This window comes from Acartia tonsa, chromosome 13, assembly GCF_053477335.1.
Source record: "Acartia tonsa isolate MP-2025a chromosome 13, ASM5347733v1, whole genome shotgun sequence".
NCBI classification, from domain to species: Eukaryota; Metazoa; Arthropoda; class Copepoda; order Calanoida; family Acartiidae; genus Acartia; species Acartia tonsa.
Window position 1 is genome coordinate 30,419,005 of NC_137272.1, and position 18,755 is coordinate 30,437,759.

Genomic DNA, 18,755 nt, shown 5'->3' on the forward strand with positions numbered 1-18,755 from the left:
CCTAATTTGAAATTGATTGTTTTGATCTAAGAAGATTTTCTAAAGCAGCCCTTTCTGTATTGTCACAGTATATTTCTGCCTATTGTAGCATAGTATGATACTGTCCTACTATTGTAAGTAAATATTCTTAGAACCAAGATTTAATAAGAGACACGATATCAAGACAATATCAGATAGATAGATAGATAAATAGATTTGTAGAAAATTCAGAGAGAGAGAGAAAATAATGGGCTGTTTATTACACTAGTCCCCAAAGTTTTACAAAAACGTTTTCTAATTCGTTGGCTTAGCAACTTTGAGGACTTTTACTGAATTGGGATTGGTTGGTTTATTAAGTTAGGCGTTTAAACGTTTTTACTACGAATTTTAATCTACATAAGGGGTAATTTGTATGTCATCATTTGGGATGTACATCAATTTATCAGCCATTGTTTTATTCCTTTAGATTTCTGTAGAAAATTAGAGAAATAAAAAACAAAAAAACTAGATAGATTGATTGATGGATATTTGAAGGTAGATAGATAAAGTGTTTGTTAGATAGATAGATTAAAAGAAAGATAGATAGAAAATTTAGGGATCTTATAGAAAAAGACAATGGACAATAAATTGATTTAAAATCCAAAATGATGACAAACAAAGTTTTTTGAATTAAGATTATTGTTGAAATGTTTGAATACTGCTAGTTTAAACAAAAAATCTAGGTTTAATAAAAAAGTACCCAAAGTTTTTAAGCCAACAGATATAAAGACATGTTTATAAACTTTGGGTACCAGCATGTCCCCCTCCTAAGTCATCCCCGATAAAAATACATGTCGACATTGAACGTCAACACTTTACTTCTTAGCTTAACAAGGTGTTCTATCTAATAATAAAATATGGAAGGAAGTGGACATTGTACTGTAAATTTCACTGGTACCCAAAGTTTTTTTGATCTCATTATCATAGTTGTTGGACTCTAAAACTATGGGCACTTTTATTGAATTTTGAATGATTATTTCCACACTAGTAGAGCCTAAACTTTTCTTCTATTTTAATCTACTGAAGGGGTAATTTTGTTTATTGTCATCAGGAATGTATATCAATTTTTTGTCAGTTATCTTATCCCTTGATATCCCTGTTCAGGGATAATTCAGGGATCTAAAGGGATAAGACAATGGCAAAATGTACATCACCAATTTTTATACACAAAATAACCCTTTCTGTTTTATTAGTATTAGAGGTTGAAAATTTCGGACGCTCAAGTTAATAAACCAACCAATCAAAATTCAATAAAAGTCCCCAAAGTTGTTAAGCAATAAAAAAAACCGTTCATTTAAATCTTTGGGGACTAGTATAATAAACTGGTCAATGTCTCTTCGCTCCCTGATGATAATAATTAAACACACCCTTTCTCTCATAATGAATTAATGAAAGTCGATAATTAGTTTTGATCCACACTTAAATTTAATTAATTTTAATGCAATAGATAAATAGATAGATAGATAGATAGATAGATAGATAGATAGATAGATAGATAGATAGATAGATATATAGATAGATAGATAGATAGATAGATAGATAGATAGATAGATAGATAGATAGATAGATAGATAGATAGATAGATAGATAGATAGATAGATAGATAGATAGATAGATAGATAGATAGATAGATAGATAGATAGATAGATAGATAGATAGATAGATAGATAGATAGATAGATAGATAGATAGATAGATATATAGATAGATAGATAGATAGATAGATAGATAGATAGATAGATAGATAGATAGATAGATAGATAGATAGATAGATAGATAGATAGATAGATAGATAGATAGATAGATAGATAGATAGATAGATAGATAGATAGATAGATAGATAGATAGATAGATAGATAGATAGATAGATAGATAGATAGATAGATAGATAGATAGATAGATAGATAGATAGATAGATAGATAGATAGATAGATAGATAGATAGATAGATAGATAGATAGATAGATAGATAGATAGATAGATAGATAGATAGATAGATAGATGGATAGATAGATAGATAGATAGATAGATAGATAGATAGATAGATAGATAGATAGATAGATAGATAGATAGATAGATAGATAGATAGATAGATAGATAGATAGATAGATATATAGATAGATAGATAGATAGATAGATAGATAGATAGATAGATAGATAGATAGATAGATAGATAGATAGAAAGATAGATAGATAGATAGATAGATAGATAGATAGATAGATAGATAGATAGATAGATAGATAGATAGATAGATAGATAGATAGATAGATAGATAGATAGATAGATAGATAGATAGATAGATAGATAGATAGATAGATGGATAGATAGATAGATAGATAGATAGATAGATAGATAGATAGATAGATAGATAGATAGATAGATAGATAGATAGATAGATAGATAGATAGATAGATAGATAGATAGATAGATAGATAGATAGATTGATTGATTGATTGATTGATTGATTGATTGATTGATTGATTGATTGTTTGATTGATTGATTGATTGATTGATTGATTGATTGATTGTTTGATTGATTGATTGATTGATTGATAAATAGATAGTCTAATATTGAGTAAAATATAAAATAGATAAAACATAAATAGAAAGAAATATAAACTACATTATGTATAAGATAAGATAAGATAAGATAGATACCTAATTAATCAAATGATTTAAGAAATTGTAGTCAAAAGAGGTCGAAATGTAAGAAAATCTTAGATATAAAATCTGAAATTAAAAAGAAGACATTAAACATTTTCCGGAGATTTGGAGGATCAGTATATACCATAGGGATCCTACCTGGAACTTAAAATTGACTGGGACATATATATATCAGTGTTATTGTTTTTTAGTATCATAGGATATTTACTTTTGGCCAATAAAAAAAAAAGAAAAACTAACTCATACAAATTTATACAAATAAAATCATTGAATTTCTTGCTCAAATACCTTAAAGAAGGGGAAATAAGAAGTGTCACATTTAACAGGGAGCTTAAGGGATAAGACAATGGATGATAATATGCACCCCTAATTATGATAATAGTTATTTCTTTTATCGTATTATAAACCGCTTTCCGCGGATATAGAATGTACAATTATTAGATAAAAGCCTGGTTAAAAACTGGTTTTAATCTTATGATTGTACTTTTCTATATCCGCGGAAAGCGGTTTATAATACGATGCTAGACATAGTTTTTTCGTATGGATGAGAACCGGTTCCTATCCACCGGATTCGAATGAATACGAGAAACAAGATTACTCGATTCTTATGTAGACTAAAACTTCTAGATTAAACCTACCAATCAAGAGATAATAATAATAAATTATAATCCAATAAATGAAAGTATGTATTTATAAAACTTTGGGTACCAGTATTTTTACAGTCCAAAGTCCCCTTCTTCCTGATTATGAGAATATATTCTAAGATTATGCAAAATTAGATTTAAATTTGTATCTTTGATTTTCAAAATCTGGAATAAATGAATTTCTGTTCTTTTATTATGTACTAGCGGCTACGCCCCTAGAGGTCTCTTGGGGGCACTTTCGAAGGGGGGGTCTGTCTTGAAAAATTTGGTAATATTAATAACATACAGACACACATAATAGATTCGCGACTAATTTAATTTTTCAAGGGATCTTAATGGAAAAGGCAATAATCGATAAATTGATGTAAATTCCTAATCTTAATGTACAAAATTACCCCTTTTAGTGATTAAAATTAGGGTTTAAAACGTTTAAACACTCAACCTAATGAATCAACCCATCAAAATACTTTGAAGTCCCCAAGGTTGTTCAGCAAAAGAATAAGAAAACTTTGTTATCAAACTTTGGGGACTAGTGTAATAAACAGCCTATTGTCCCCTCTCTATCTGGATTTTTTCATAGAATTTGGGAACCCGTTTATCTCTGACTTTAGCAGTATTAATGAATTAGATATTCAAAGTTGAAATATTCAGGGAAACGGGATAGGAATTATCAAAAAAATTTAGACAAGGGTAAATTATTTTTTCCTTTACAATTGAGTGCTACGTTTAAAAAGTGTTTTACACTCTGAAACTCATTTTGTCCTTCTGTCTGTCTGCAAGGTTATTTTTTCTCGTTTTTGTTAAATTCGTGATTCCCTGCTTATTGGTGCTTTTATCGTTGTTTTTTTTTCAAATGACTTTTTGAATTAGAAAAGGGTTAATATTTCTGTTCTATAATTGAAGCAATGATTCCTAAGACGACTTCTTAAAATGTTGTAACCGGAGTATCTCTTAAAATATCTCCCGGACATGTATTTGCGCTATTTATGATAATTTTTTTTTGTTTCGACTTATAAATTTATATTTTGCTTATTAAGTACTAAAACTCTACAGTGTTAATGTTCGTTTGTCCTACGATTTGATTTTGAACTTCGCTTTTATGGATGTTGTCATCTTTGTTACTTTATCAACAACTAGAGGCTGCACCCCTAGCCTCTAGGGGCTTTGCCCCAAGAGGTTTGATCAAACCAAATTTTCGTATTTTAGATTTAAAAGAAAAATTTTTATTTTTTGTCCCATCCCTATGAGAAGCTACCCTTTAAAGGAGAACCCGATCGGTTCAGCGGTTAGCGAGATCCTTCGCTACAAACAGACAAACAAACAAACAAACAGATAGACAGACATCGTTCTACTTTGTATTATAGACTAGAGGCTGCGCCCCTATTATGTAGGGGATCTGCATTCAAAGGGTATAAACATATACATAATGGTAATAAAATGTAGCTTAGAACCATTCCATGAAACAAAGCTAATAACAAAACAGACTGAAACCATCCCGTGACCTAAGAGAAGCTTCTCATCAAAGAAGGACTCAATCAGTTCAGAAATTATGGAGATATTGAGCTTCAGACAAAAAAAAACTTTAAATATAAGATTTATTTCTCTGCATAAATTTCTCCATCCCTTTGAAATATTAAGAACATTATTGATTTAAATTAATCTTTGATTCGCAAGTATTAATGAATTTAATTCATTTCAGAATTAATTAACAAAATAGAAATTATATACAAAAGGGTGTCTTTCTGCTTTTAGTGAACTGCTTTTCATTACACTAGGGGTTGCGCCCCTAGATGCCTCTAGAGAAAATCATACCCGTTCAAACTTTTTTATTCGAGTTTATAATAGTTATTTCTCGCATCGTATTATAAACGGCTTTCCGCGGATATAGAATGTACAATTATAAGTTTTTTTAGCCCCGTGGTGCCAAAGGCACCGGCTAAAAAAACTAGTTTTAATCTTATGATTGTACATTTCTATATTCGTAGAAAACTGGATATAATACGATGCTAGACATAGTTTTTTCGTATTCATGAGAACCGGTTCCTATCCACTGGATTCAAATAAATACGAGAAAAGAAATTAAATGTTTTTTTAGGGACCATTCTGTATTAGCAGGGTGGGGACACCCTTTCAAAAACTAGATAAAAACCTTCCCTGGGCCTTAAAGAATCTTTACTGTAAAAGATGAAAAAGTCCCTTAAAAATCAGCATGTTACGTCATAAAAACGAGGGCATATCCCTCTCTTTTTTAGGGGTTTTCTTTCCCACTCCTCCTCCTCTCATTCCTCATTTTTATGACGTCATTGAGGGACTTTCTTCGTCCTTTTACTGTAAAGCAGAAACCCTTCCGAGCCCTCTAAAATCTTACTTAACCTAACAAAATTTTAAAAATAAAAGTTTTTTTCACTCTATTAACCAAAAAGAGCATTCTAATACCAATACATTCCATACAACCAACTCAAGATGATTGTAGAGTAGATTTGCATCTAAAATAATAAGTCCCCATTGTATCAGAGACAAAGACTCAGTAGACTGAAAATGTACACATATTTAATAAGTTCATTTGCAAGTATACTCAGATTGAGTGGGAACAATGGGCTGCTTAATGCAGTTGTCTTAAACGTTTTTTTATTACGTTTTCTTATCTTATCTCTGGGGACTTTAGTGACTTTGGTTTCTTCATTAAGTTGAGTATTGGGGATGTACATCAATTTATCTGGCATTGTCTTGTCACTTTAGAACCCTGAAATATACTACTTCGAAAAGATAAAAATAAATTTGGGTGCTAAGAAACTTTTTGTTTTATACATTTAGAATACAAATAAACCTTACAGATTTATTTATGAGACTATGAGATTCTAAGCTGGATCTTTAAATCATTTTAGTGGTGAGCCAGATCGGGTTGCGCCAAATTTCAGCTAATCACAGCGCGGCATTTAATACAATGCTGTGCTCTCATTGGTGGAAAGTTGGATCGCCCCGATCTGAGGCACCACTAAAATGATTTAAAGATCCAGCTCTGGTGACTATTGTAATAAACAGCCCAATGTCCTCTACCTGCCTGACTAAAAGTTAAAATTTCAAAGAATCTTTTTTGTACATTTAATATACTAATAAACCTTACAGATTTATTTATGAGACTATAGATAAACCCAGCTGTACAAAATCCGACAATGAATTAGCCTTCAATCTACACGCATATATGATTGCCTAAATAATAATATGTAGAGCGAAGAAATTTCCATAAAATTGCTCTTATTAGATGAGGGACTTGGGGCGTACATTGTACAGTATATATGGAGGGGGGGGGGGGCTATGAATTAGAAGTTATAATGTGCTAGCTATGACCACTAGAAAGACATTTTTTAGATAGAGTAGATGCTCAGTGGTCACAAAAAAGAGAGGGAGTAAAGGAAGAGAGATAAAAAATGAATGATGATTTAAATGAATACAATCATGAAATTTTTATATTCATTGATATCTTTACAATCTTAAATTGAAGCTAAAAAAATCATATTGCCCAGAAACGTTTCAGACAGAAGTGCATTTGTAATTACTAAGTTACTTCACTACTAAAAATAAGTATTTAAACTCGATGATCAGCAAAAAAATGTTCCTTGTATGTAACTTCCCCCCTTGGCGGAGTGACCCTTTTATTGCCAATGGGGCTTGTGATTTTTAGAGTCGCTACTTCCCCCCCCCCCCCTTGTATACGCTCACCAGGATGAGAGACCCCGAGGGCCCAATGGGGCTTGTGGTTTTGCGAGGCGCCACAACTTTGAGACAATCATAACAATGAGAATTGTTACAGGGAGAAAAATAATTGAGAAAGGTTAGAGGAATCGTCATAACGCTTGTGTTTACATGGATCTTAAGAGATAGGACAATTGGATTGATATACATTCCAAATGATGATAAACAAAGTTACCCCTTCTCTAGATTAACTTTATTGATTTAAAAGTTTTTTTACTTTAAACTCTAAACTTTCTGAAAAGGAAATTTTGCAATTCTGATTTATAAAGTAGTAAGGTTTTTTAGTCTGTAGCTTAAGATTTCGATAATTACTAAACAGATTAAGTTCTCCATTTTATGGAAGATTATTATAGGTCCCTGGATGGTTTTATGCTATATAATTATATTATAGACTTCCCTTACTCCTTCAACTACAGAGCTCCTAGATGCTAGGAGGGCAGCTGCTAGTTTATATAATAAGCAAATAATAAAATTGATTTCATCATTACAGGAATCATCATTTATAGCTTGTACATCTCTCTTATGCCAATTTATTTTTAACAATTATAAAGCTATCGCTAATGGATGGACGAACGGATAGAATTTTAATGTAGAAATGCTTTGCATTTAAAAAATATGATTAATCTAGTATGAATATGTCTATTATTAAAAAGTGGATGAGAGAAGGAAAGAGAAAGGTCTTGGTACAGGGAGGGAGGGGACATAGGGATAGAAATTATACTAGTACCCAAAGATATATTAACACATCTCTCATACAAAATATCTACCGAAGGAAGAATTTGTTTAATTGACATTAATTTATTATCTTAATCTAATTTCTTATCCCATGAGTGAGATCCCAGATCCTGGGTTTATTCAAAGACAGAAAGATATATTGATATTATTTGAATCCATTTCCATCTAGTCATGTATATCCGATCAGGGATATAGAGGGATAAGACAATGACCGATAATTTAATGTACATCCCCAATGATAAAACAAAATTACCCCTTCTGTACTGTCTTTGTAGTGGAAACGTTTGGACACTCAAGTTAATGAACCAACCAATAAATATTCTATCTTTGAAACATCTTTCTATAAATTGCAAAGAAACCTTTTTTAGAAATGTTATTGACGCAGGAACCAGGGATCTAAAGGGATAAGACAATGACTTATAAATTGATGCACTGTACATCCCCATTGATAATACTTAAAATTACCACCTCAGTAAATTAAAATTACTGGTTGAAGCGTTTGAACACTCAACTTATTAGATCAACCAATCAAAATTCACTGAAGTCCCCAAAGTTGTTAAGCTAATGAATAAGAAAACATTATTTTAAAACTTTGGAGACTAGTGTAATAAAAAGCCCATTGTCCTCTCTCCCTCTCTGCGTAGGAACTATTCAATTAAATGGTGGAAGATTATTACCTTTTCAAAATTATGGTCGGTCTGTCCGTTACGGATAGCTTTTGTTAGAATTGCCCTGTCAATTTTAAATTTTGCAAAACGATTTCTGAAACTAAATTTGGATCAGGGGAAAAAATGAAGTAGCAGGTTTCGTCGTATTTTCAGAGCAGCTTCCTACTTTATATATCAGTACATGATTTTTTAAAAAGATGAAAAGCTTTTGTAATTCTTTAAAATGTTTCTTTTAATTAAATAAATCTAACCAAAGCGTAAAATATACTTAAGCGAACAAAAAACCTTATTTTTTAACACACAATTTCTGTTCTTCAATGTTTAGATTTTAAAAACTTTTTTTGTCTCCTAAAAGTTTCCTAAAGTAGTAAGGTTTTTAATACTTGTTTGTTTATATCTTGCTAACTACTGAACCAATTGGGTTTTCAATTTAGGGAAGCTTTATTTAGGGCCTAGGCTGTTTTTTTTAGTTAATTTTATGTTGAAAATCTAGGTCTTTGGATCATTTTTCTGTCCTTCCCTCGACTGCAGAACCTAAAGATGCTTAAGGCACAATCACTATATTATAAACTAGCGGCTTCGCCCCTAGCCTCTAGGGGCTTTGCCCCATGAGGTAGTTTTAAAAAAATTAAAAATAAAAAAATTCTGGTGCTCCGAACCATACTCTACCCCCAATTTTTTTTTTTTTTTGAGGTGGGAGGAAATTTCCTTTTTCGTGGGGGGTTGGGGAATCCCACCCCCCAAAAAATAGCTTAAAACTACCACAGGACCAATAGGTATATACCCTGAAGAGTAGAATCAGATCGGTTCAGTGGTTACCGAGATCTCAAGGGACAGACGGACGGACAGACATCAAGCTACTTTGTATTATAGATAAATGATGTTGTTATATTATTTACCATTTTGACGTTACCAATAACCTAATCAAACAAATCTATCTTGTATAAAAGCCGAGAAAACAGCTATTCCATATTCAACCATTTATTTTTTACTGTAATATGGATGTCAGTGTTCTTGTTTTGATAGATAGATAGATATTCAATTTCTTATTGTAAACAATACAATAGTAAATTGAAATAAGAAAAAAAAATAACATTTTTCCGTTTTACATTTATAACCAAGAAAAAGCAAAAAGTATAATGATAGAAAAGAAGGTTTGATTCCATAGCGAGAGAGGTAGGGGATATTTGACTGTAAATTACAATGGTGCTCAAAGTTTTATAACTATAATTAAATATTCGTTGGGTACTTTTCTTGAACTTTGGTTGATTCCAAAATAGCAGTGTTTAAACATTTCAATCAGTAATTTTTATTTAAAGAATAATCTGTAGGTAGTTTGTTTATTATCATTGGGGATTTAAATCAATTTATGGTCCACGCCGCCTTTTTTTAGATCCATAATTTAGAAATATTAATTAGTGTTTAGGACGATTAGACATAATGTTATAAGAGAAGCTTAATTTTAGGTTTTAAAAATGTTAATATGTCCCTATGCCATGCGTCAGACAAATTAAATTCATTTTTAGAGATACTTCGCTACTAAAAAAAAACAGTAGAAAGGAAATAAAATAAAAAAGTTTAGTATAGAATTGTTTTTATTACTCCAACTTGGTTTTTACATTAAAATTTACGATACTTTTGAATTAGTACAGCCGTTCTATTTATCAATAAGACATAGAATTATAATTCTATTTTTTTTAAAGTTATGTTAAATAAAGTTCCTGTTAAATTCCAGAAGAAAAAGCATGGTATTAACATCGAATAAAGGAATATGTAAATTAGATGTCTCTCTGTAAAGATTTGCTTAAGATCTCGCTAACCGCTGGTCCAATCTGGCCAAACTTTTTTACAATTACATTTACATACTGACAAAACAAAGCAGGATAGGAAAATCCCCACGTTACTTTTTTTAGGGGCTCTGTATTCGATGTATTAGAGGGGGTAAAAAAGAGCTTAAATACATATTAGAATGTTTCTTGTCTTTAATGACTGACTCTTTACCCCTGGCAAACATTTTTCCATGGCTTGCAAATTCAATATTGTGGTTTTATTCAATATAACTCCATAAACATTATGATTATTACCCTAGACAGAAAAAACGCTCGACAATTATGTCAAATTACATTATTATTTTTTAATTTTTAATGTATGAAAATAAAAAAAACGAAGCTTTTTTCTTTCGGTTTGAGCGTCTGTCTTTAAAGGATAACGTTTTTTTATGAATGTTAGAATGATTATGACGATTTTAAACTTTTTTTTAAAAAAACATTGATTATCCTATTATCTCGATTTTTATAAAAGTGATTCCTAAGACAAAAATTAAGTAGAATATTAGAAGAAGTTAAGCTTTAAAATAAAAGTTTAGTAGGTCAATATCAGCCACCCTGTATTTTGAAATTTGTCTAAACAGAATTTTGTTTAGACTTTTAAAGATATTTAAAGAGCTGACGTCACTCTGTGTTTGTTAATGTTAGTTTTTTTCTAATCCTATGATTTTATGGATGTTGTCATTCTTGTTTTAAGCTATGGTTTTACACAAACCAAATTGTTGATTTAATTTAATATGTAAAATTTTCTTACTTAAATCTTTAATTTCCTTCTAGAACCCACTTTCCTTTGGCGTTGGACTGTATATTACACTGGTACCCAAAGTTTTATAACCATGTTATCTTATTTGTAAGATCAAAAACTTTGGGTATTTTTATTGATTTTTGATTGATTGGGTCAGGTTTTAAGTGTACAATTTTTGAACCAATAATTTTAATCTACAGTAGGAATAAAAGTATTTATCATCTATTGTCTTATCCCTTTAGATTCCTGCTATATCTATTTGTCTATCTATCTATTTATGTAAAGGGTTAATGACAGACAAAAGGATTTTCAGACCAATTATATGTAATTATTTCATTTACTTTGCAGCCCTCCCCCAACCAACATACCCATCCATTTTACTAACTCCTCCCCTTATTAATTTTTACTACCCTCCCCCACAATTTTTGCATAAAAAGGAGACTACTTTATTTGTTGATTTTTACTACAAAAGGTTTGGATCTGGTGCAGAACAATCAAATCTCAAAAAATTCTTGAACTTTAAAGGTTGCTAACGGCCATGCGGTGTAACGTATGCTCCCACAAAATTTTAACCAACAAAAGAAGACCTACAATTAATCTGAAAAGGTCATAACTCAAAGATGTACAGTCATCTTAAAGTGCACATAAATGCACGAAAAATTTCTATTTTACGCTTTTTCTTGAGTGCGAAGCGATGTAAAATTGTATCATGCTAGGTATTAGGTAAAACAATTCACAAAGGCATTACACGTAGACCAACAGTTCAACCAACATATGACCAGGAAAGAAAGGGACTTTGCAAACTTATAAACTAATAACTTTTAATATACAGATAGGGGAACTTAGTAATAGTGTCTATTTTTTATCTTTGTGACGTAACAAAAATCCATCTCTTTTTTGGGGTTTCATTTCCCACCTCCCTTCTCATCCTTCGTTTTTTGTTACGTCACAAAGATAAAAAGTTAGACACTATTACTAGGTTCCAGATAGGGTTCGTTTGTTCATCATCATGTAGGATGAACATAAATTTATCGTCTATTGTCTTATCCCTTAAGGTCTCGTATGATAATTCTATACAGCTCCACAAATAAAAATTTAGGAGATAAGGTACCTTTGACTAACCAGTCCCCCTTTTTTTCTATCAGAACCGGGAATCTAAAGGGATAAGACAATGGGCGATAATTTTACAAACGTAATAAATAAAATTATCTCTTGAAATTATTGGTTAAAAGTTTAGACACTTGTAAATTCAAGGTACCCAAGCTTTTTTACCCAATAGATAAGATAAAGTGTTTATAAAACGTTGTGTCACTATGTAAAAAAAAAAATTGAAATCCAATTTCCCCTCCCACCCTGATTAGACCCCTTTTGAAAAAAGCCCACCGCCTTTCCGCTGTTGTTAATCAATCACCAACCACTCAATGAAATATTCTGAAAAACAAACAAAACTTCTGACGCCGCCGGTGGAAAGGCTTGCATTGGGAGAAGTTTTCAGAAAAAATATTCAAAGAAGAAAATCTGCAGAAAAAAAAAATGTCAGATCCTCATTTCAAGTACGGATCTAAATTCGATTGATTTACGGTGGAATAGGACCGGTTCTAAACCATAATTTAAAAAGACGATCCTCAGGTCCAATAAAACTGGAATTAATTCTTTAATTATGAATTTTATTATCCTCAGAAAACTGTCTATATTACGATGTTATATTTAGTGTTCTTTTGGCTTTTACTGCGCCCTTTGTATCAAGTATTTGAATGTGGGAGTGTCAGAAATATAGCCTAAAACCATCCAAGGATCTGGATAAAACTTTCTAAAGACTGGCCCAGTGGTTTTAAAAAAACACCCAACTTCTTTTTATTAGCTTTCAATTAATGAAATAAGCCTTCATGTTGAAATTAGTACTTAGAGCTATATTGCTATAGACGTCCAAGGGGACGGTTTATACCCCTCAAATTCTTAAAAATATATTAGATTACCCCCTCAATCCTTTGAAACTCCCCATTTTACCACCATAACAAAGTTTGAATGTTCTTAAATATATCCTGCAACTATTCATTTTTCATAATCCATGACCCTATCCCTGTTGTAACGCGTCAGACAAAGTAGGGGGAGGAGCATTATGACCATTTGTCTGCAACCATTTTCAGTGCTTTTTCAATTTGAACTATTTTCAATAGCGAATCTTCTCTATAACTTGTTTTTATGAAAGGTTAACGTCAGATAGACAACAAACAATACGGTACTTATTTCAAAGTGCCTAGCGAACACACAACCCCCCCCCCCCCCTCTTACCACTTTTTGTGAAATAAAATGAAGAGGGGGGTTCTTTGACGTTTATTAACCCTCTCACAGACCCTAACCCTTCGGGGACTATACCAGCGGTGCGCTAACCTAAACCGTCAACACACACACAAAACAACAATAATTTAACGCCATATCATAAGATTTTTTGGATCATGGAAAGAAAACAAAGTCATTCCTAATTAGGACAGAAGTCACTGGAAATTGGTCTAAGGAAGGCTACTTATGTCCTTCATCTAACAAAATCTAACTTAAGGGAGGTGACTTATGTCCTTTGTCTGACAAATTCTTACATTAGGAAGGCTGCTTATGTCCTTCAAGTTGCAAAACTTAGCTTTTCTGTCCTTCACATAGCAAAACCTCACAAAACATAGCATTTCTGTCATTCACATAGCAAATTCTTGCAAAACATAGCAAATTCTTGCAAAACATAGCATTTATGTCCTTCACATAGCAAGTTCTTGCAAAACATAGCATTTATGTCCCTCACATAGCAAATTCTTGCAAAACATAGCAAATTCTTGCAAAACATAGCATTTATGTCCTTCACATAGCAAATTCTTGCAAAACATAGCATTTATGTCCTTCACATAGCAAATTCTTGCAAAACATAGCAAATTCTTGCAAAACATAGCAAATTCTTGCAAAACATAGCATGTATGTCCTTCACATAGCAAATTTTGCAAAACATAGCAAATTCTTGCAAAACATAGCAAATTCTTGCAAAACATAGCAAATTCTTGCAAAACATAGCATTTCTGTCCTTCACATCAGGGAGGAAGGGAGGGGACAATGGGCAATTAATTCAATTTTATAGTTGTGACACTTTAGGGTTGAAAAACCAGATAATTCCAGATAAAACGAGTATTTCTGATAGTGCAACTTTTATTGGAAATTTATTCATTTTTTAATTCATTTTAATTCAAAATGCACCATCCCCCAAATTCTACTTTACTAAAAGCCTCTGATTATCAAGATAAAGAACTTGGTAGCAATTCATTTACTAAAGAATATTAGTTTTAGAATTTAGCGTAGAAAAATAGCATAAAACCATCTTAAGATTTTAATGATAAAAACAGTCTAAAAGGATTTCAGGACCTTTATGCATCTTCCCTAAAATGTAGAACTTAATCGGATCAGTAACCAAATTCTTAAGCTATATATAAACAAAACTTACTACTTTTTATTGGATATTAGCGCAGCTTACTATATGTGTATGAGCATGTTATAAATGGACGTACGGATTTTCTAGTAACAATTGAGTTTTTATGGTTTCTAAATCGTAATAAATAATAAACAAGAATCAGTTAAAACAATTGTATTAAAAATTATTAAAATAACAACAAATTCTACTTAAATAATACATATATGTATATATCATATCACAATAGAATTGTTAGGTAAATATAAAACAATTGAATCAAAAATGATTTATGGGTATAGTCCCATTCGTGGCAACACCCCTTAAGGGGCGATTCGTCGTATTTTAAGAATTGCTTTGGGCTGGAAATAGGAGAAAAGCTACTCTGAAAATACAAAGAAACTCCCCTTAAGGGGTGTTGTCACGAAAGGGGCTACCCTGATTTAATTACAACAAAATAATAAATAAAAATAAAATCAATTAGATTAACTTTTTAAAATCTAAAAAAATTGTCAGTTTAAGACGTACCTACACAGTTACACACACTAGGTATAAACAAAATAACTTGATTAAAATTTGTTTATGAATAAAAAAGGTTGCAGAATATGATGTCTCAAGGATATTTTTAGTTTTGTATTTAGATTTATGGTTCTAATTCTTAATTATATTTGGTCTAGTTACAAAAAATTAACTTTTTATTGATAAAGTCTTAATAAAACATATTTTGGAAAGTATCAGATAAAACAAATTGATAAAAGTAAAATAAACTTCTAAATGACCCCCTTTTAAATAGAATTAAACAAGGATGACAACATCCATAAAAGCGAAGCTCTGTAATGGAAGGACAAACGAATATTAACACTTGTAGATTGTCAGAACTGAATTAGCAGAATATTAATGCTTCAGTACAAACAATATTGTAAGTAAATTTGTTGCAAAACTGCATAAATAGATAATACTGTTTAAGGACATACTTAAATTTTTAGGACTTGTTTATAGAGATGCTTTGCTTATAACATTGTACCTTGTTGTAATAGGAATCAGTTTTCAAAAAATCTGAAGAATCGGATAATTTGTTATCAAAAAAGTTAAAAATCGACATGTTTCAAATGGATGTACAAACATTCTGGTATTGATTATAGGGTTGCTACGTTTTCTAAATTGTACCGAACTATTACCGGAATCATCATGCAAAGTTTGGAATCAATAGGACAATTCTAACCTGTTTAAATTAACGAAAAGAGCTAACTCTCTGTGACTGAGGTACGGACGGACGTACGGACGGACCGACCATAATCTTAGAAAAGCTTCGCTTTAAAAAAAAATAAAATTATGTAAATGTCAAACTACGGACCACCCCTACATGCTGCAGATACCCTCCGTGATGTAACTTAAATTCTTTCTTGCACGTTTGCACCATATCAATAACATCTTCTTTCAGGAAAGCTAATTTTCTCTTTGTTAGTCATCTGAAATAAATATTTTTTTTAGTATTTATAGTCTTAACTGAAAGGCAAAAATATTATTTCGGCACTAATATAAATACCAATGAAATTATTACCTACTGCTACCTAGTTAAAAAACCATAACTGGAAATTACTTTTGGATATAGTCCCTTTCATATTTTTCACAGTAGCTTTTTTCCTATTTATAGCCCCTGCGGAAGGCTCTAACCCAACGGGCCATTACCTAACCCTGTGGGGCAATCATCTAACCCAATAAAACCTAACCTAACCTAGCCTAACCTAAAATAACCTATAAAAAGCCATTTTAAAAATACGAAGAATAGCCCCATATAGGGCGATGTTACGTAAGGGACTATTCACTATTCCCTTACTTTTCTCAAAATTAGGTACCTAATAAGAATGAAATGATAACCGAAAAGCAATCTTCTAATTGTTAATAATTAGTGGCAAAGGTACAGTATGATTAAAAATGTCAATCAGTATGTCTTTCCCTTTCTAACATTCCATTAATTACAACATATTTTCTTAATATTTAAATTTCTATGCTTTGGTAGTTGTCAACTTTGTTTTGATAAAAAATGTATATATACCGTAACCATTTTGTTGTTCTCCTGGAAACCTAGGCAGTATCACATTTTCTGCTTGTTTGCATTTTATACAAGATTTCATCTGAAAAATATTAAAGATTCTTATAGAGTTGCTTCATTTTCCAAGTCATACCTAATTGTTATAGAAATCATCATGTAAAGTTTTAAATCGATAGGACAATTCTTATCTGTTTAATTTAACAAAATGAGCTAACCGTAATAGACAGACGTACAGACAGACTGACCCTTAAATTATAAAAAGCTTCGCTTTTAAAATTTTTATAAAATCATCACTAGACTAAATTTTATCTTGTAATGTAATGCCCTCTAAAATGGAGAACCATATCAACATACAAAAAACGTATTACTATATATAAAAGGATACAAATATTATATTATATCTTGTCAATAAAACATTTAAAAAAGGAAACCAAAAATCGCCACGTGTCACTAAATTTTTATTCAGAAATGTGTGTGTATATTGAGACGCTTGTTTTTGTATGTATTTCTTTCTAATATTGCCATACACTGAACTCTAATCAACAGCAGAAAATATATTCTATTAGCGTAGCTACTTTATAACTCATTTATTTTAAATTTGATTAATGAAAGATATCTAAAAGCAATTTAATTTTTAATTTTAGAAAATAAATACAATAATTTCTATAATCATAACTGAAAACAAATATTCCATAATTATTTTTTCATTATGATTTTAAAACAATTAAAGTAAAAATTTTCTGTCTGTTTGTTTATTGTTTACATTTTTATTATTGCGCTAGTTTTTATAAGAATGCCCCGTCATGTTGCATGATTTCTCGTGACGTCATTCATATTTTAGTCCCCAAAGTCAGTCAGAAACTGCTAAATTCATGCACATTCCCTTTAAGCCAGTCCCCAAAGTCTGAGACTCCTAAAATATGAATATTCGATCCATTGTCCCCTCCCTTCCTCCCTGCCTTCACATAGCAAATTCTTGCAAAACATAGCAAATTCTTGGAAAACTTAGCATTTCTGTCCTTAACATAGCATTTTGGTCCTTCACATAGCAAAATCTCACAAAACATAGGTTTTTCTGACCTTTTTCTACCAGGAGATCAGAACTAAATCAGAACACACATAACAAGAGTTTTTACATAATACATTAAGATTATCAATTATGCAACTCTGCATAAATTATGATAATTCATTATTATTACCCCTCCCCCCCCCCCTATTTAAAATTTACCCCTGCATAAATTATGATAATTCATTATTATTACCCCTCCCCCCATAGCAAGGACATAAATGCTATGTTTTGCAAGAATTTGCTATGTTTTGCAAGAATTTGCTATGTGAAGGACATAAATGCTATGTTTTGCAAGAATTTGCTATGTTTTGCAAGAATTTGCTATGTTTTGCAAGAATTTGCTATGTGAAGGACATAAATGCTATGTTTTGCAAGAATTTGCTATGTTTTGCAAGAATTTGCTATGTGAAGGACATAAATGCTATGTTTTGCAAGAATTTGCTATGTTTTGCAAGAATTTGCTATGTGAAGGACATAAATGCTATGTTTTGCAAGAATTTGCTATGTGAAGGACAGATAAACTATTTTATGCAAGATTTTGCTATGTGAAGGACCAAAAAGCTAGGTTTTGTGTGGTGAAGGGAGGCTACTTATGTCCTTCATCTTGCAAAATCTTTGTTAAGGGAGACAAGTTATGCCCTTCATCTAACAAATTCTCACATAAGGGAAGCTACTTATGTCCTTCCTAGGAAGGTGACTTCTGTCCTATTTAAGGAATGACTTTGTTTTCTTTCCATGATCCGATTTTTTAAAGAACTAGGCTACTATACTGTAGAATATATTTGTTCTTGTTTTATTACCAAGAAATATTGTTTTAATAAATGTCATATGTTAATTATCAAAATTAAGTTAGCAAAAGTAATAAATATTTCTTTTTAATAGACATCCAGGTCCTAAGATAATTCAAATAGAAAATAACTATCTATCTGTCTATCTATCTGTCTATCTATCTATCTATCTATCTATCTATCTATCTATCTATCTATCTATCTATCTATCTATCTATCTATCTATCTATCTATCTATCTATCTATCTATCTATCTATCTATCTATCTATCTATCTATCTATCTATCTATCTAGTATTAAGGAAAAGGGTAATATTGAGTAATAAGCCCAAATTATCGCAAAAATATATGT

The 18,755-nt window shown here is 31.1% G+C and overlaps 1 long non-coding RNA gene across 1 annotated transcript; it reads right to left on the reverse strand.

The window, feature by feature from the left end:
- Nucleotides 1-14,656: 14,656 nt before the first annotated feature.
- On the reverse strand, nt 14,657-16,714 carry LOC145335431 (uncharacterized). Its single transcript, XR_013885220.1, has 2 exons — nt 16,551-16,714; nt 14,657-15,963 (listed from the first exon to the last, which is right to left on the reverse strand). It is a non-coding gene; the product is annotated as an uncharacterized LOC145335431 (long non-coding RNA).
- Nucleotides 16,715-18,755: the final 2,041 nt, after the last annotated feature.